Below are 19054 nucleotides of genomic sequence, written 5' to 3'. Positions count from 1 at the left end.
AACCTGAAGCAGCCTTAGGGATAATGGTTGGACCAGAGCATGGCATCTTCCAACTATATCCAGGGGGTTAAGTTTGGTTTTGAATGCCACACTGTGGAAGTGACAGGAATACATTTGAGCACATGAAATGAGGAGAGCAATGAAAACTAGACAGGAAGTGCCCAGATACTGGAGGTACCGCCAATGCTCCATCTATAGGAAAGAGCCTGAAGGGGAACATTGTCACCTGGAGTAGGCTGGTTGTGTGCTGTTTCAGGAAAAGATAAATGCATGTTAGAAGTGAGTTCTATGGAAGGAATAACTTTTCTAACAATGACTAAATGGGCTACTATAAAGGCAGTGAGCTCCCAAGCATCAGAAATGCTCAAATGTATGCACCAGATGACCCACATCACTGATTCGGCGATCTTCTGATTTACTAGAGTCTTGCAAGTGACTTATTTAAACAAGTCCATGTACAGCTGCCAGCTATGGTTGATGCCTCTTTCCTTTCCTCACAGTCTCCTCAACCCAATCTAAGCTGGCTTTCATTCCAGCAACTTCATGGAGATTGCTTCTGTCAAGGTCACCAGCATCTCTCAGTCACTAAACCCCAATATTCTCTGTCCCTAACAGATTTCACTTTTTCAGAAGCCTTTAGCACAATGGTAACCCCTACTTTCTGGAACTAGATTCTCCTACTGGCTGCCATGAACTTATATTAACCCAGTGGTTTCCTTCCTACCTTACTGACTTTCATTTCGGTCTCCTTTGCTAATTATTCATCTTCTGCTCAACATCTCAATGTCGGCATGCTCTAGGGCTCCCCTTACTATTCCTGTCCTTCTCTGTACTGATTCTACGCAGTGGTTTTAAAACATGTGTACAAACTCCTTGACACTCCTCTCATCCTGAAGTGAGATCTATGTCTTCTCCCCTTGAATTTGGGTTGAACATTGTAATTCATTTGTAATCATTAGAATGCAGCAGGAGAGATGATTTGTAACATGAAGGACTAAGTCATAAAAGGCCATGAAGTGTCCCCCTGGTTTTCTTGGGACATTAGTCTTAGGAATCCTGAGCTTCCTGCACTAAGGTGGTCATACGGAGAGGAAGCCCCAGCCCCTCAAGAGGCCATGTGTAGTGCTCCCACTGAGGACTCAGGTATCATGGAGCAGAGATAAGCCTTCCCTCTTCCCTGTGTGCTCTGCCGAATTCTTGACCCACCATGAGCATAGAAAATGGTTGCTTTAGGTCATTAAAGTTTGGGGTGGCTTGTTATGCAGCTACACAACTGATACATTCCCTAAGGGGGCTCTTGCTGTAGCATAACTTTAAGTACCACCTGTAAAAGCCTATGAGTTCCAAACCCACTTTCCAGCCCTGACCTCTTCCCTGAACTCCAGGGTTTTTTTTCTAGGGTTTTTATGGCGTTAGGTCTTATGTTTGTCTTTAGTCCATCTGGAGTCCTTTCACACTGGTCCTCTAAAATTCCATTTTCCACACAGTAGCCTATATTAGTTATTTATTACTGTGTAGCAAATTACCCCCAAATGCAGTAACTCCAAACAATAATATTATCTCACAGTTACTGTGGGTCAGATATCTGGGTACAGCTTATCTGGGTTCTCTGGCAATGATCTCAAAACTTGACTGAGAGCTCCGTCAATGGATTGACCGGTGCCTCTTAGCTCATTGATGTGATTATTGGCAGGATTCAGTTTTACCAAGGGCCCAGCTTCCTCATGGACTGTTGGCTGGAATCCTTCTGTGGTTCCTTGTCATGTGGGACTCTCCTTAAAGCAGCTTACAACATGGCAGTAGGCTTCATGAGGGAGAAGGGAAGAGAAGGAGGACTGGCAAGTGAGAGCATTTTGTAACTTAGTCATGGAAGTGACACCCCATCATTATTGCCATGTTCTGTTAGAAACAAGTCACTCAGTCTGGCCCACCCTCAAGGAGAGGGGTTCATACAATAGTGTGCATACCAGAAGGTGGGACCACTGAGGGCCACGTCAGAAGCTGCCTAACACATGGCCCCAGGGTGATCTTTCAAAATCATAAATCACCCCACCTTAAATCATATCAAACCCCTCCAATAGCTTTTAAAACTTCCAGTAGCTTTTGCTCCTCTTCAGAATGAAATCTGATATCCCATTGTTTCCAGAGCCGCACATGTCTAGCCCCTGTCTGCTTGTCTCACTTCTAATTTTAGGATGCTTTATTTCATCAGTTTCACTCTAGCTTCTTGTTTTGCTTCCTGTTCCTTGAATTCTCCAAGTATGCGCCTTCCTTGGGGCTGTGCATTAGGTGTTCCACCTTTTGAACCACTTTCCCTGTTTATGTGGAGATGGCTGGGTTTTCTCATGCAGGCCTCCACTTCAATGTCACTTCCTCAGAGAGACATCTCTGACTGCTCAGCTTAAAGTGGCTCTCTAGCCTCTATCACATTAACTGCTTTCATTCTCTGCGTTGCTCTTACTCCTGTTTCATATCGTTCTTATTTCTGTATTCATTGCTTTACTCACCATCAGTCTTTTTCTTTCCTTCTCTCCCCCAAGTAGAACAAATTTAATGAGTCAACCAGTTCCAACTTTGGCTCATTCACTCTACACCTTTAGAGATGTATTAGAGGAATAGAGACTGGTACTAATATCAGTTTCTATTAATAGAATTGGCCAGTGACTTTCTGGCAATTTTCATTACTACACTATTTTCTGTACTACTACTACACAATTTTCATTACTAAGTTTATAACAATGGCTAACAGTTACATGATTCTTATAAGGTGGCAAATACTGTTTCAAATGCTCAGTTAATCATCACAACACCCACATTCTACAGGTAAAGAAAGCCAGGCACAGAGAGGCTAAGTTGCCCAAGATCATACAGGTAGTAAGTAGGATGGCTGGATCCTACTTTGGAGGATCTAACTTTGGAGTTCTTGCTCTTAATGAGTACACCCTCCTCCCATTCATAAAAAGTAAAATTCTGCATCATCCCTCCATCATTACTCAACACAGGAATAGGCAGGTTGCCAAATTCATGCAATTCCCACCAGTCACTGGAAGGCATTTTCCCCCCAAGTATGCGCAACTTGTAGTTTTTAAATTTGTTTATTGTCTTAACTATACTTCTACCATTTTAGTGCCTGTGTTTCAACTATCTGGGACAGAAAGAGGAGAAATGTTGAAACGTAAAGAGATACTTTCTCCAAAGTGCTCTTTGAAGCCATCGTTTTACCCAGGGAACAGATTAGGTTTCTAAATATCTCTCAGATCTGCCCAGGCCTGGAGTCACGGGAGGGCTTTCAGAAGTTTTCCTGGCTTTTTGGCAGGAAGAGAACTACTGTTAGCTTGGTTATGACCTAAAAAAAATACTCCCTTGCTCTAAAGATGTTATTGACTCAAGGGTACTCTCTGCGTTACACCATCAAACACCCCCCTTGGCTGTAACAGTATAGGGTTTTACTGTGTAATTGCTTCATTCTCCGTCCTTGTGGAGCTACCTGTATGGTTCCACTATCCCATCTAGTCCCCCTGCAAACTTCTCTCCACACACATTTTGAAATTTAGCTGGTAATTTTCCAGCAAAGAAATTTCTCCTGCCCAGATGATGATGATCACATGGCAGACCACAGGGGCAGGCCAGTTGCCAAGCACTGAGGTGGAATAAACACCACCCAGCTTCCCTTTCCCTCTCTTCTGAGAAGGAACAGCGATTTCTTGAGAGTCAGAGAGAAAACGGTGACCAAATGAACATGATTTATTGAAAAATATGTAAGGCTCTGCTGGGAAGTCTGTCGGGAACGTGGTCTCCGCAGGGAGCCCGCCTCTTCTGCCCACTGCGCGCACAGGGCCTGCGTGCGGCCGCCGTTTTCTTTGGTACCTGCTGTCTCCGGGTAGGGAGGCTGCTATTTTTTGTTTAAGCTGAACATTCATCTGAACAAATAGCAGATGTTGATGAATATTAATTTGCGCTTAGATTAATGCTTCAAAGTGTCAATTTAATTTCTGTTTTACTATTCAGGCCCTGATTGCAATGAGCTACTTCAGGATGTTGGGGAGCATACACCTGGCTGGGGGTGGGGCTGGAGGTCTTCAGGGAGTGGAGCCAGGTCTTCGGGCTTTTATGTCTGCAATGGGACAATTGCAGAGATAAAGTTCTTTCCAGTGAGTCCAGATGTGCCCTGGAAGTCCCCCAGCTCTGCACTGGTCCGGTGGAGACATGGCAGCTCCTGAGAGACGGGGCGCGGGGCTGGTGTGAAGAGAGAGAGAGAGAGAGAGAGAATGAGAATCCCACTAGGAAATAATCTGGGAAGGCTTTGGGGGGTAATGTGTGATATATCAGGGATTTAGAGAGAGAGAGAGAGAGAGAGAGAGAAAGCGAGCGAGCACTGAGCAAGTCCTTAAGCTGGGCTCCAGGCTCCCAGTGGGACAGGCTGCTGGGATGGCTGGGATGATCCCCTCATATGATCTCATTTTAACATATCTCAGTCCATTTTTGTTGCTGACTTTTTAGGCTCCTGAGAAGTTTACTTCTAATTTGTATCCTCCTAAGTCCACATGGTGAGGGGAACAGAGCATGAATTTGAACTCAGGCATATCAGAGTTTAAGTCTCAGCCCTGGGTCTCACTAGCCTCGCTTTCCTGAATCTGTTTCCTCACTGGTAACGCAGAGTTAGTGAGGGGACTAAGTGGTACCTGTGTTCCGTGCTTAGCAAGGACCTGGCACCAAGTGGCACTCAATGAATTAGATCCCTTTCCCTCTTCCCTTCTAATGGATAAAATCATTCTCAAATGTAAACCTTATGAAGTTTTTCCTTATGAAGTTTTCAAATATCTCTCCGTTATAAATGTTTACTTCTTTATGTTGCCCAGTTTCCTGATTCTCTGTCTGACTTATTAGCAACTTGGTAAGTAAACATTATATAAATGTTTCTATTTTGAGTTTTTCTGCCAGTATCATGTGAATGCCGTGGTTTTGTTTGTTTGTTTGTTTGTTTTTTTAAAGAATGCTTATGGCACCATATTCCATATTTGTCTTGTTCTTCCTTGACTTGTATTGCTGCTTCTCTGTCAACTGGAGAAATAGAATGGATTTCTGTCTCATTGAGAATTGTCCTTTGTAGGGTGGGTGAGGTGGCTCAGCTGGGCACAGTGGCTCATGCCTGTAATCCTAGCACTTTGGGAGGCAGAGGCAGGTGGATCATGGAGGTCAGGAGTTTGAGACCAGTATGGCCAACCTGGTGAAACCCTGTGTCTACTAAAATACAAAAATTAGCTGGCTGTGGTGGAGGGCACCTGTAATCCCAGCTACTTGAGAGGCTGAGGCAGGAGAATCACTTGAACTTGGGAAGCAGAGTTTCCAGTGAGCTGACATCATGGCATTGCACTCTAGCCTGGGCAACAGAGTGAGCCTCCATCTTGAAAAGAGAGAGAGAGAGAGAGAGAGAGAGAGAGAGAGAGAGAGAGAGAGAGAATTGCCCTTTGCAGACCCATTCTTGGTCCTACCTTGAACTTGCTTTACCATTTTGCCTTCTTGTTCTTTCAGCCCTGTATACACACTATCATCCCACAGACCTCAGGTTGTGGGCACATGACTAACTACACTCAAAACTCAAAAGAATCCTGAGTAATGGCAGTGTGTAGGATTTCAAGGTCTAGAGTTTCGTGGTGGAAACTGTTGATGGCAGATCTCAGCGTGCTCTATGGATTCCCACCTGCCTCTAATTCTCTTTCTGTTCTGTTCATTTCCTGGGGGTACGATAAGAAAGTAACAAAACCTGGGTAGCTGAAAATAACAGGAATTTATTATTTCATAGTTTTGGAGTCGAAGTCCAAAATCACAGAGTTGACAGGGCCATGCTCCTTCTGAAGTCTCTAAAGAAGAATACCTTCTTGCTCTTCCAGCTTCTGGTGGTGGCCTTTGATCTTTAGTGTTCCTTGGGTCTCTGTCTTCCCATGATGTTATTCTTGTGTTTTCACATCTTGTGTTTTCACATCATGTGTGTATTTGTGTCCAAATTTCCCCTTTTCATGACGATAGTAGTTGTATTGGATTTGGTCTCATCCTAGAGGTAAATTGGTTGCATCTAAAGAGCCCCTATTTCCAAATAAGGCCATATTGTGAGATATCGATTGTATCTGAGCTCAGGACTTCTTCCTTCAAGTCTGTTTCATCAGGGCAAAATTGTATTGATTCAGCAACAACCTTCATTTTCTCTTCAACTGTTAACATCTCTATCCTTGACCCTAAGAAATCCTGTCTGTCCTTGAGTTCTTTTCTCTGTCAGCTTTCTCTGGTCCCTCTGTCTTTGTCTTTGGGATTTCTGTGACTCTGGCTCCTGCCCTCAGTCTCTGCCAGCAGCTTGGCCTCCTGCTGGGTGCTTTCTCCTCTGCTCTTCTCTTCTGTTTCCTTGCAAGTTCATTTCTTTTCCTTGCCCTTCTCCCTTCCGTCTCACTCTCTTTGTTACTCTTAATTCTTTAAACACTGCAGCATCCTGGTCCCTGATATCATTCACCTATATTGAAAACTGGCTGGTAGTTTTGTCTTTTTTTTGTTTATACATCAACACAATTCTTTACCACTTTTTAACACTCCTCTGTTTTGTTTGTTTGTTTTTTTTCAAAGCAACACACCTAGTTCCTGGTGTATTTTAAAATAGCCTTAAGACACCACTTTATACTGGAACACAGCCCAGTTTCCTACCTCTGCTGCCTCTTCCAAACACGACATGGGTGTCCTGGAGGATATTGCCTGTCCTTTCCCAAGCACTGAGAGATACCCTCTTGCTAATGCTATGGTATGGTGCTTTTTCAACAAAACTTAAGGAGTGTAGGTGGCTGCTCTTTTAATGAGCTTAGTGCCTTCCTGGGAGAGTTGCTTGAACTCATTTGAAAGATTACCTGGCTGATAGATCTGCCTGAAAGAATAACTATCTTAAAGTACCTTAGGTAGGTGCAAATCTAGTCTACATTTAAAACCTCCAGAAAAGGAGGATGAGTTTAACTCCCTTGATAAAAAGAATCCCCTATTTCAGGGCCCCGTATTTTCTTCTGTATTGTACGTTCTTATGTTCGGAGTGATCTGATCTTCTTTATCACTTTTTAGGTACTGTTTGTGTGCTGGAAAATGTCAAATCTAATTCCCTTGGCTTCATGCCTTGCATAAGCTCCAGATCTACATTTTTAGCTCTCTGCCCTCTACCTTGGTGTCCTGCAGGCGCCTCACGCTTAGCTTTCCTCCCTCCCTGCTGTCTTTTTCCTCTTGTAGTCTAGATATTGGTTATCAGCCTCAGTCACATCCTCCGTCTCCCATGTTACGCAGCATTAACCCTGGTTGTGTTTGCCATCAGTTAGTGAACCCTACCATCCCAGCAGAGGAGGACTCTGCTGCCGTTGTATTTCCGTTTTCTTCTCATCCTCTTCCTTAGCATTTCTCACTGAGCTCCAGGACCTCTACCAGTCTCCCTCTGCAGTCCCTCTTCATGCCGATCCAAGTATACTTCTTTGGAAAAAGTGAAGTTGACCACGTAACTGTTTTTTCTTGGAAACTGCTGCTGGTTTCCCATCGCCTGGGATCAATTTCTAAACTCCATATGTTGTCATTCTGGGCTTCTCAAATCTGACTCTGACTTTCTCGTTCTTCAAACTCTGGCTTTCGATTCTCTCTCTACCTGCAGGCATACACGACTCTGCCCAACCAAGCCTCTCATCGTATCTTGGAAACAGCACACCCTTTCATGCCTTCACACTTTTGCATACACTGTTTCCTCTGCTTGAGATACCCTTTCCTCCCTTCTTTACTGGACAAATTCCTTCTCATTTTTGAGACCTAGTGCAATGTGAAATTCTTGGTAATAGTAGTAATAGAACCCCCCTTGCTAGAGCTAATGTTCCTCTCTACATCCCATGGTGCTTTATTCACAGTTGTCTGGTGCGACTCTGTACTTTATAGTAAGTTGCCTGGTTTCTCCGTCGTCTCCTTCATTAGACTGTGCACTCACCAACAGCTAGTACAGTGCCTGGTGTTCAAGAGGAAAGCCATGAATGTTTTTTAGTAATTGAAAGCTTTATAGAATCTAACTCAACTCTATGTCTTCTTATCTCCTTTCCTTCTTTTTTTTTTCTCTCCTTAGAGAAAAATCTGAGATAGCGTTTCAAAATCTACATTGTACAAGCTATCAAAAAAACAAACTAGCTGAAGTTTAAAAAAGGTGGTGTCAATGGAATACTGCTTAGCCATAAAGAAAGAATGAAATTCTGTCTTTTTGCAGCCATGTGGACAGAGTTGGAGGCCATTATCTGAAGTGAAATCATTCAGACACAGAAAAACAAATACCATGTGTCCTCACTTACAAGTGGGAACTAAATAATGTGTACCCATGGACACAGAGTGTGGATTGATGGACAGTGGAGGCTCAGAGGGTTGGGGGCGAGGTGGGAAGGGGCTGGATGATGGGAGGTTGTTTGGTGGCTACAATGTGCATTGCTGTAGTGGTGCAGACACTGAAAAGCCTCTGACTTCACCATCATTCAATATGTCAGCGTAGCAAAACTGTACTTTTATCCCACGAATATGGTCACATAAAAATAAAATAAGATTTGAAAATGAAATCAAATTAAAAATAAATAAATAAATGTGGTGGGATCAAGTGAGGGATGGGGTTAGTGTATCTGCTGCCTAACTTGAGTACCCCGGTGCTAGAGATGGCTGCAGAACATTTTTCTGAGCTTCCCAGCAGCACAAACAGAGGGTAAAAGATCAGGTTCTACAATTATTAGTGCATATGTAACAAAATAAATCCTTGCTCTGGGAAAGAGCAGCCACTCCAAATCCTGAGACCTGGGAGAAGTTTCTCGCTAGGGCACTGTGGCTTAGTGAACACTGCCATCTTCTCCCTCTGATTTCCTGGCTGAGCTATGGAAAAAGAGTATAATATTTGTCCGATGTTTATATTAATGAGTTTAAATTAGGAAATAAGTATATTTTCTTCGTTGTGTCTGATGGACAGGGACAGAAAAAAAGAGTGGAGAAGGGAGAGTCACCATTTTTGGACTAAAATCCCTGACAGATTGATTCATTCATTTACTCATTCATTCATCAAGCAATAACTCTTAATTAAATGTCTACTTTATAGGAAACTTCTCTTCCACCCCTAATGTGCAATCTCTCCCATCTTTAAGTTTGGCTGGAAATTATCTTACCACATATCAGCTCTTTCAAATCAAAGGCCAGAGGACGCATCGCCTAAATTGCTTTGTAAGGATTCAGCACTAAGGCTGGAGGTTTTTCAGTGGCAGCTAATGGTTGTCATAGGGAGGAACAAAAATGGCTCTTGGACATGCTTCTTTTTAAGCATCCCGGGAACATTTTCTGGCTCTGGAAAGATTGCTTTCACAGAGCAATTTTAGCCATTATCAGCTGAGAATAAAACCTACTTTACAAAATTAAATTAGTTAGTCTTCCCTCCCAGATTCATTTTTCCTCCTTTAGTGAGATGAAACCCATCTCTATTTAGCAGGCCATGTAACCTCTCCTACCTCGTTGTTCAAATCATTTAGTAAAATAAAAAGGCTTTAAAAAAGGAGGTTGCAAATATAAACACTAGTGCAATTAAGATCTCAACTCCATTACATTAATATAACTACTTTGCATGGAGTTCATTATGATGCGCGTCAGGGTTTTAATGTTTTCTCCGGTTTAGTGCTGTCCTTAGTTAGAAGGAAACAGCCTGCTCTAGGAAACAATTGCCTCTTGGGTTGGGAAATAGTTTGAATAGGATTCCATTGTGATTAATTAAACTCACACTTGATAAAGTAGAGAGAACCAAACAGTTGTTCTCAAATCGGCAGCATGTTCGGTAAATAAAAAAATTTTATAACACCAAATTTAAATTTTCCTGATGTAATAACATAGTATGGAAATTACTCATCTTTATTTTTTTCTTTTTGCTGGAAATGCGGTGAGCCTTTATTTTTTTTTTCCCTATGCCAAAAATAGAGGCACAAACAAGAATGAGGGAAATGGGGAAAAACGGACTTAATTAGTAAGCGCCGGCATGATAATATGGATATAAGCCTTTATTTTCTCTCCATTACCCGCAAATTATTTCTCCCAAACATTTTATCAGACAATTCCTCTTCACAGTCCGCTCTAAATGTGTGCTGCCACTGTGAGGAGGGAATGTCCATCCTTCTGCCTCCATAACAGCCTTCCTTCCTGGAAACCAGTCTCCAAATTGAAAAGCAGCTCCTCTCCCATTTCAGTTCCTCTCCTGACCTAACCCACGCCTCCACTCCACTCAGCAGGCCCTTTAGGAAATACCCATTGTCAGCCCTTAGAGATAGGAGGCAAGCTACATCGGTGACATTAGAAAACTGTAACTAACGTGTGTGAAAGGAAAATAAGGAGCCCTGCCTTGGAAAATGTTGTTTTCGCTCAGCTTCTCCTTCTCTCCATCTGCTTATTTTGTCTTTGTCTTGTTTTCCTTCTCCTTATGCCTTTCTTTGTGCCTGTGTTTTTCTGTGTCTGTCCATCCTCCTCAGTAGGTCCATCCATTTCCTCTCCCTGAGCACCACCTCACCCTGGCATCCTTCTTTACCATCTCTCTTTCCCTCTTCCCTCTCCCCTCCTCTTAAATTCTAAATCTCTGGTGGCAATCAAGATCGTCGAAGCCTGCCTGGTGTGGTGGCTCACGCCTGTAATCCCAGCACTTGGGAAGGCCGAGGTGGGCGGATCACCTGAGGTCAGGAGATTGAGACCAGCCTACCTGACATGGTGAAACCCCGTCTCTACTAAAAATACAAAAATTAGCTGGGCATAGTGGCATGTGCCTGTAGTCCTAGCTATTTGGGAGGCTGAGGCAGGAGAATGACTTGAATCCAGGAGGTGGAGGTTGCAGTGAGCCGAGATCATGCCACTGCACTTCAGTCTGGGCAACAGGAGTGAGACTCTGTCTAAAAAAAAAAAAAAAAAAAAAAAAAAAAAAAATCCTTGAAGCCAAAAAAGGAGTGATGGAACATGTCTCTGGAGAGTGTCTTGTATTAACTGGCAAGACTCAGGAACTGCTATTAATGAATCAAGGCAGCTCCCCAGGGTCAGCCAGTGTTACTGGGGCAGCACATTCAACTACTTTCAGTCGTCATTAAGAAACTCAGTTTGGGCCTTAAGTGCTGATTTCTTTTCTGATGGAGTGTTTCTCCCAAGGCCGCAGCAGGATCTGTGTGATAGTTACCTCTCTTGGTGTGGTCCTTTGTCGACACTGTCACTGCCATGCTGTAGTCCACAGTGAGCTCTGTGAGCTGACCCAGCTGGAGAGGAACACGGGCCTGAGGTGGCTGGGATAGGATTTAAACTTACCTTAGTCTTTAAGGGAGGGGTGACCAGTGTTTTGGCTTCCCTGGGCCACACTGGAAGAAGAATTGTCTTGGGCCGCACATGAATACACTAAATTAACAGTATCTGATGAGCAACATACAAACAAACAAAAACACACAAAAAATCACAATGTTTTAAGAAAGTTTACAAATTTTTTTTTTTTTTTTTGAGACGGAGTTTCACTCTTGTTACCCAGGCTCGAGTGCAATGGCACGATTGCGGCTCACCACAACCTCCGCCTCCTGGGTTCAGGCAATTCTCCTGCCTCAGCCTCCTGAGTAGCTGGGATTACAGGCACGCACCACCATGCCCAGCTAATTTTTTGTATTTTTAGTAGAGACGGGGTTTCACCATGTTGACCGGGATGGTCTCGATCTCTTGACCTCGTGATCCACCCGCCTCAGCCTCCCAAAGTGCTGGGATTACAGGCTTGAGCCACCGCACCCGGCGAAAGTTTACGAATTTATGTTGTGGTGTGTTCAAAACTGTCCTGAGCCACATGCTGCCTGCAGGCTTTGAGTTGGACAAGCTTGCTTTAGGGGGCACCAAAGAAATATGTCCCCTTAAACACTTCCTACATTTTGGAGGAAAGCCAGCTTCTCACAGCAGACTGGTAGCTTTCTGATAAACAGCCCACTGGGTTGAGACACCCATAAGCATACTTATTCGTGATGTGCAGGCTTGAGAAACAGAATAACCAAAGCATTCTGCAAATCCAAAGAGGTGAAATATGATAGAAACTTTATTGATTTGGCACGCTTGACTCTCCCTTTCTGAGCTTTTGATGAATGTCTAGAGTGAATGTATAACAAACACCCATGGTCTAACTGCTGGCTCCTGATTTGTGATTCTTTTTCCCTCTGCGACTTCACAGACTTTGTTTTACAGACTTTTCAAGACAGTTGGAATAATTTATTTTTAAAGAATAATTTATAAAATGAAAACTAAACCCAGGTTTTAGCCTTGTTCACCTACCAAGAATAGAGAAAAAGAGTTTAAAATACTTTTGAAGTCTAGCTATTAGGAAATGTAGTAGCTAAAAATTTACTTAACCCTGTTATTTCTTAGTTTTTCAGTCCTTGGGGCCATCTATAAAGTTAGAAAAACAAGAATTAGAAAAATCTCAGGTTGGTTCAGTCTAAAACATATTTGTTAACTATTATGTACCAGTTACTGATGAAGGGCAAAGATCCTGGGGTGAGTAGGACATGGTTCTTGCCCTCGAAGAGCTTACAGTCTTCATGGACTTCTCAGAGATTTTATGAGGAAAGTGCTGAGTAAACGTCACTTTTCTTCCTTTCACCTCGATATAAGGACTTTCTAAGGACAGTGGGCAAGCTCCCATCAGAATCCTTTCTTGGCTAGGTGCAGTGGCTCACCCTTGTAATCCCAGCACTTTGGGAGGCTGAGGTGTGCATATCACGAGGTCAGGAGTTTGAGACCAGCCTCACCAACATGGTGAAACCCTATCTCTACTAAAAATACAAGAATTAGCTCAGCGTGGTGGTGCATGCCTGTAATCCCAGCTACTTGGGAGGCTGAGGTAGGAGAATTGCTTGAACCTGGGAGGTGAAGGTTGCAGTGAGCTGAGATCGTGCCACTGCACCCCAGCCTGGGTGACAGAGCGAGACTCTGGCTCAAAAATCCTTTCTTATCTTAAGTGGTCAGGTTTCTTCCTGTTTTGTATTCTTCCTGGTAGAGTGGTAGCATCTCTATACTCATGTATCTCTTTGCATGTACTCTGACTTCTAAACTGTGACCCGGGTATGTTTGTTAAATGCATACATGCATGAAGACCTGAATTGTTTTTCGATTACTTTTACAAATTAATTTGTCTTTTACTTTGGACTATATGACCTCTTCCAGGAGGAGAAGGCCATGTCTTTCTCATCTTTGTGTCCCCAGATAATATGTGCTCACAAAAACTCTTGGAGTTACATTTAATTTCGTGCCTCCTTTTTTGGGTATAAAAATGTGATGCTTTTCTCCTTGCCCTCATCCCAGACACACTGGGTGTGGGATTGTTGTGAGAACATGTAAAGTGTGGATCTCAGTGGATCTGAGGAGCTTGGAAAGAGTGGTTTCTGGGGTGAGTGGTGGAGCCATAATACATTTCTGAAAAAACATGGCAGTGTGTTTCTGGCCTGGGTGTTCTGCTCCGAAACATTTCTGCAGAGACCAATTCTTAGCAGCAATTCAGTAAGCATTTTTTTTCCCTCCTTCTGCCAGCTTGAAATGAAGGTGTTGACTACCTTCTGTTTCTTCTAAATTAGCATATTCCTCTCTTGATTGGAGAAATTGCATATAAATCCTCTGTAGGTGCTTGTTCTTCAGCTCCGTAAAGTTTCTCTGGGTCTCTCCTTCCTTCCTTCTCTCCGAATCTCCCTCACATAAGCTCCTCATGGTTCCTAACCCTTCAGGGTTATCACTTTGTCTCACCGTCCTCTTGCCTGGTTTAGAGGTGGTAGCCTGATTTTGGAATTCTTAAGATATTACTGCAATGAACTGCCTCCACATTTGACTTCTCAACAGTGGCCCAGAGGTGCCTCACCTCACTCTCATCTCTGGTCCATAGAATGCAATACCTAGGGCTCTCCACCTTGTCATGTATCTGTGGAGAAAGATGTGATTCCCATAGGAAGAGCTGATGCTCAGACAGACTCCAGCTTTCTGAATTAGAGGTGCAGGAGTAGGGGAAGATTGTGGGTGGATCTAAGGTGAGCATCTTTCCTTCTTATTCACAGGACATGCAGCTAGCCTTGCTTTCTCGCAGGTGTACAGCAGAAGGGGTTTGTGGTATCATTTGCCTCTCCTTGCTAAAGATAGGCAGCAAGTTTATATGCTGCCTCCTAGAAGGGAAATGCTGGGAAACGCCATGAAGAACTTTTTTGGGATTAGAAACTATTGAGAATTCTTGCCTCATTATTAAAAAGATTCTAGAACAGGACAGGCCTGAGGAGATACATCTGATCTTGGACTTTCTTTTTGGTGAGTGGGATGGAGTCATGCTGTGTCACCGAGGCTGGAGTACAGTGGTGCGATCTCGGCTCGCTGCAACCTCTGCCTCTTGGGTTCAAGTGATTCTCCTGCCTTAGCCCCGCAAGTAGCTGAGATTACAGATGCCTACCACCAACCCAGCTAATTTTTGTAATTTTAGTAGAGATGGGAGTTCACCATGTTTGTCAGGCTGGTCTCGAACTCCTGACCTCAGGTGACCCACCTGCTTTGGCCCCCAAAAGTGCTGGGATTACAGGCGTGAGCCACCACTCCCAGCCTGATCCTGGACTTTTAAAGTCATTCCTCTACCCCCAGACACTCAGCTCCAGAGAAAGGACAGTGTCAAGGGCAAAGGCAGCAAAACCTAAAGGTTTTGGAGAGTGTTTAGCACAGCCAACTTAGGGGCCTGGCTCTGTAACTTTTTCCTACTTTTCAGTTGTCTCCTTCAACCATGGGAAGGCTTCTAGAAGCCCAAATGCTGGGTCTGTGTCTCCCTCTGTGCCCCCATGGCACACTGTGCCCACAGTTCTGCCAGCACCCAGCACATCCCAGGCCCATGTTTATGAGACCATAAGAATACTGAATGCAGGGGCTGCTCCTTTTCCTGCATATGCCTGCAAATATGTAATGTCACAGAGGCATTACAGGCATTCAGCAGGGACTCACTGAATGAGTAGATTAGGCAGCCCTTTATAGCTTGGGTGCTCCTCTCTAGGAAGATCCCTGCAAATGTCTCCAAATGTCTCCAAGGTAACTTGTGCCCAGAATGTGCCTGTGGAGTATTAACTTTAGGGTTTACTTTTTTTTCTTTCTAATTCCTATGCAAAGTTTGTGAATGAACACAATGCCGTCTCTTCATGAATTTATAGACCATTCTTGTCCTAGCTCCTAGCAAAGGCGCACCTTTGATGAGTGTTATTTCTTTTTTGATTATGTGCAAACAACCCTGGAAGAGGTGGCATTTTGCACCGTCCAACCGGAATTAGATAAAAATCTGGAGAAATTTGTGGAGCAGACTGTTGTACCAGGAGAGAGCACAGAGAGAATTAAACAAGTGAATATTTGAAAAGCACATCGTCAACACTGTATAAGCCCTTGTTAAATGGAGAAACAAAACGTTACTGCTGCCACCGTTATTATTAGACACTAAAACCTTATGCAGACTAGAACATTATCGCTTGAACCACTGAAGTTCTGATATTTCAAAGAGAAAATGTTTTACATTTTGGAAGTCTCCAAAATACAACATGGAAGTACTGTTGGCTTGAGGTTTATTCTATTTAACACCTTTCAATAGGGCAACATCTGGATGTTATCAAGGCTTGGCAAGATGAGATGCCAAATTTACAAATTCTGGAAATGCTGTGCATTAGGCACTCTTGTCTTTGCCTGTAATTGCCTTAAAGATATAAAAGAGCCTGATTGTAATAACTCCCCTAGTGTAACTATTCTTCATTTCTATTCCACAAGAGAAGATAGCAGGAAGTAGTATCACTCTAAGGGTATGAGTAGGGAGAGGAGGAGCTAATCCTTAAATATGTGTGCCCTGCATTTCAAATAAGCACTGAACTGCAGAGTGAAAGGATTACTGGTAATCTTATATATATCCCTTAACTTATTAACTGGAATAATTGTTGCACTAAGATAAGATGCCCCTAAGTATTCCAGGCTAGGTGGCCCTAGGTCAGAAAGCATTTATTATTTATTTCCTGAAGTCCTGTTCTCCAGTGATAGGGATGGAAATTTGGCAGACCGGGCCTCTCCTTGTCAAGCAAGTGAAATGGTTGTTTCATTTTTAATCTGGTTCCTTTGCCCTGACAGATAAATCTGAAGAGTGCTGTTAAGAATGTGATGAATTGGGCTTCTGGTGATGTCTGTGGGAGAGGGAGCAAGATACAGCAGCCTGGAACTACTTTCATTGCACACAATTGCAGGCCTTTTAAAATGAAATTGGTAGAGCCAACCATTTCCGAGAAGACTTAAGCAAGGAGAAAAGTCTATCTCAAACATGCCTTGAATTCGCTCAGTGCACTTCATCTCTCGTTTCAGGGAATGTGTCAAGGGTCTTTGGATTGAGCTGGAATGATGGGAAACACTTGAGTACTATTGTGGCTGAATTAATTTGGCCCCTGGGGACCATGATGCTTTGTGAGCAGAGAAATGGGTGCTTCTGTGTTATAGTTTAACAGCTCTAGTTGGATGTGAGCTGTATAAAATAGAGGGTAAGGCATGTCTGACTCACCCTTGGTGTCATGTGGCCAGCTACTGTGGCTGCCAAGCATAAACATAAGCAGCAGTTTAATCCTTATTTGAGTTATCTGAGCTGAGGAGATAGCCAAACTGTGTGATTACTGTTCCCAACTAGACTTCTGTTTCAGACCTAAAGATATTTTAGTTGAATGCTACGTATGATGAGAAATCATTGCAGATTTTTAGCAGAGAATTGATAGGATTTGCTTTATGCTTAGAGAGAACAAAAGGGGGGTGGATGCAGTGGCTCACATCTGTCTTCCCAGCACTTTGGGAGGCCAAGGTGGGTGGATCACCTGAGGTCAGGAGTTCGAGACCAACCTGGCTAATGTGGTGAAAACCCATCTCTACTAAAAATAGAAAAATTAGCCAGGTGTGGTGCTGGGCGCCTATAATCCCAGCTACTTGGGAGGCTGAGGCAGGAGAATCTCTTGAACCCAGGAAGCAGAGGTTGCAGTGAGCCGAGATTACACCATTGCACTCCAGCCTGGGCAACAGAGTGAGACTCCAAAAAGAAAGAAAGAACGAACAAAAGCGGCAAACCAGTCAGGGTTTGGTCAGGAGGCAGAAACCACAATGCACAGTTATGAGCCACGTAATGACATTTCTGTCAAACACAGACTGCGTATATGGTGGTGGGCCCATAGAATACAATACTGTGGTTTTACCAGGCCTTTTCAGTAAGTTTAGGTGTGTTTGAATATACAAATGCTGTTGTGTTACAATTATCTACCACATTCAGTACAGTAACATGCTGTACAGGTTTGTAGCCTAGAAGCAAGAGACTATGCCGTATGGCCTAGGGATGTAGAAGGCTATACTGTCTTCTAGGTTGGTGTAAGCACTGCCAATGATGTTCACACAATGATGAAATTGCCTAACAACACAGTTCTCAGAACATATCCCCATCATTAAATGAGACATGACTAATAGTTTGGACAGGGAAAACTGAATCCTGCATAAAATTAGGAACTAATTAAAGGGTATTACCTACTAAGAAGCATAAAGGGAATGCTCAAGAAAACTGGGGTGAGATACAGGGAGCAGTCACTAGGCAGAAGGCTGAAGGACAGCGTTCAAAGAAGGCATAAGCTTGGAGGAAGCCCTTCCAGTTCAGTTTCAAGGCTGTGATTCATATAATGTGGTCTAGTAGATGTGAGAGAAGTCCACTGAAGTGAGGCAGGATGGGCTGCTGAACAGGAAGCCACCTGTTAGGGTGAGGGTGAAACCCTTGGAGGGTTTGCGTCATCAGGTCTTCTGCCTGCCGCTACCAAGGGAGCTGCTGGTGGCGAGGAAGCAGCTCAGTGGTTTTTAAGAATAGAGCTGGAACCAGAAGAGAAGCCCCTTCCTCGTGCAGTGTCCCTCTAGCGCCCTCTACTGACGAGGCCTAACATTGTACCCGCTAATGAAAGAAATTAGGTCCAGCTTCGGTTATCATAATGTAGGGCAGAGATGGGCCTATGTGGGCCTCAAAGGCAGTAAATTGGAACAGGCCTAAGAGGTGAAGTAAAGGTTGTCTTGGAAAGGGGTGAGAAGGTTGGAGTGGGTGGAGCTGTGGATAAAGTAGGATGAGACTGAGCGATGCGCTGACCATGGTCCTGAAGCGTGGCTGAAACAGGGAGGATGGAACCCACGGGAATTAGAGGGATACTGAGGGTATAGATTAAATAGATCTCTGTGGCGAATGAGCCAGAGACGGGCCAGAGGGAAGTGGCAGGGATGCACTCCAGGTTTGGTGGCCTTCATATCTGGGAAAAATAGCAGGCTTTGGCTTCAAGGGAAGATAATGAATTGTTCGGACTTGTCAATTTATGGTACCTGTAGGTTATCCTAAGACTTAGAATTTCCTGGAAAAAGCACAACAGATTCAAATATGTAGTGGGGCTATAGAGTTCCACAACTGATACAAAACTCACATATAAAGAAAAGGAATAAAAAGCAAATTTCCACCTTAAGAAGAAATTCAACAAAATTTATTTTCAGAAATAAACTTCCTTCAAATTCATAAAAATCTAATGAATTTTCATTAAAGCTTAGGCCTGTAGTACTTTAAAAAAATAATATGGGAAGTTGTAATTTAATTTCAAAAAAAATTTACAGGTGGGATTTCACTATCTTGCCCAGGCTGGACTTGAACTCCTGGGCTTAAGGGATCCTCCCATCAACTTCTAGAGTAGCTGGGATTACAGGTATGCACTGAAACTGTAATTTAAATAAAGATCACCATTACAGATTAGTGTATTTGTGTGGGTGTGTTTCTGTATGGAGTTTTGTTGTTGTTTCGTACAGAAAAAAACTTAAAAAGTGTACATAATTTCCAAGTGAATGAACTTTCTATTTTAAACAGAGTAGAAAATATAATATTTTTACATGCTGTTACATTTTATTGCAGGCCAAAAGCTGGCTCACGCTTTTCTATATATACACATATACCCAAAGGAAGGGG

General features: G+C 43.3%; 1 protein-coding gene across 3 annotated transcripts in view; it reads left to right on the top strand.

Annotated features, from left to right (window-relative positions):
- Nucleotides 1-19054, top strand: part of OLFM4 (olfactomedin 4) — a 737268-nt gene that overhangs the window by 103524 nt on the left and 614690 nt on the right. The window lies entirely within an intron of this gene.

Source organism: Saimiri boliviensis, chromosome 16, assembly GCF_048565385.1.
Source record: "Saimiri boliviensis isolate mSaiBol1 chromosome 16, mSaiBol1.pri, whole genome shotgun sequence".
NCBI lineage: Eukaryota > Metazoa > Chordata > Mammalia > Primates > Cebidae > Saimiri > Saimiri boliviensis.
The sequence above is the reverse complement of the archived record's forward strand: the minus strand, read 5'-3'. Positions and strand labels throughout refer to the sequence as shown.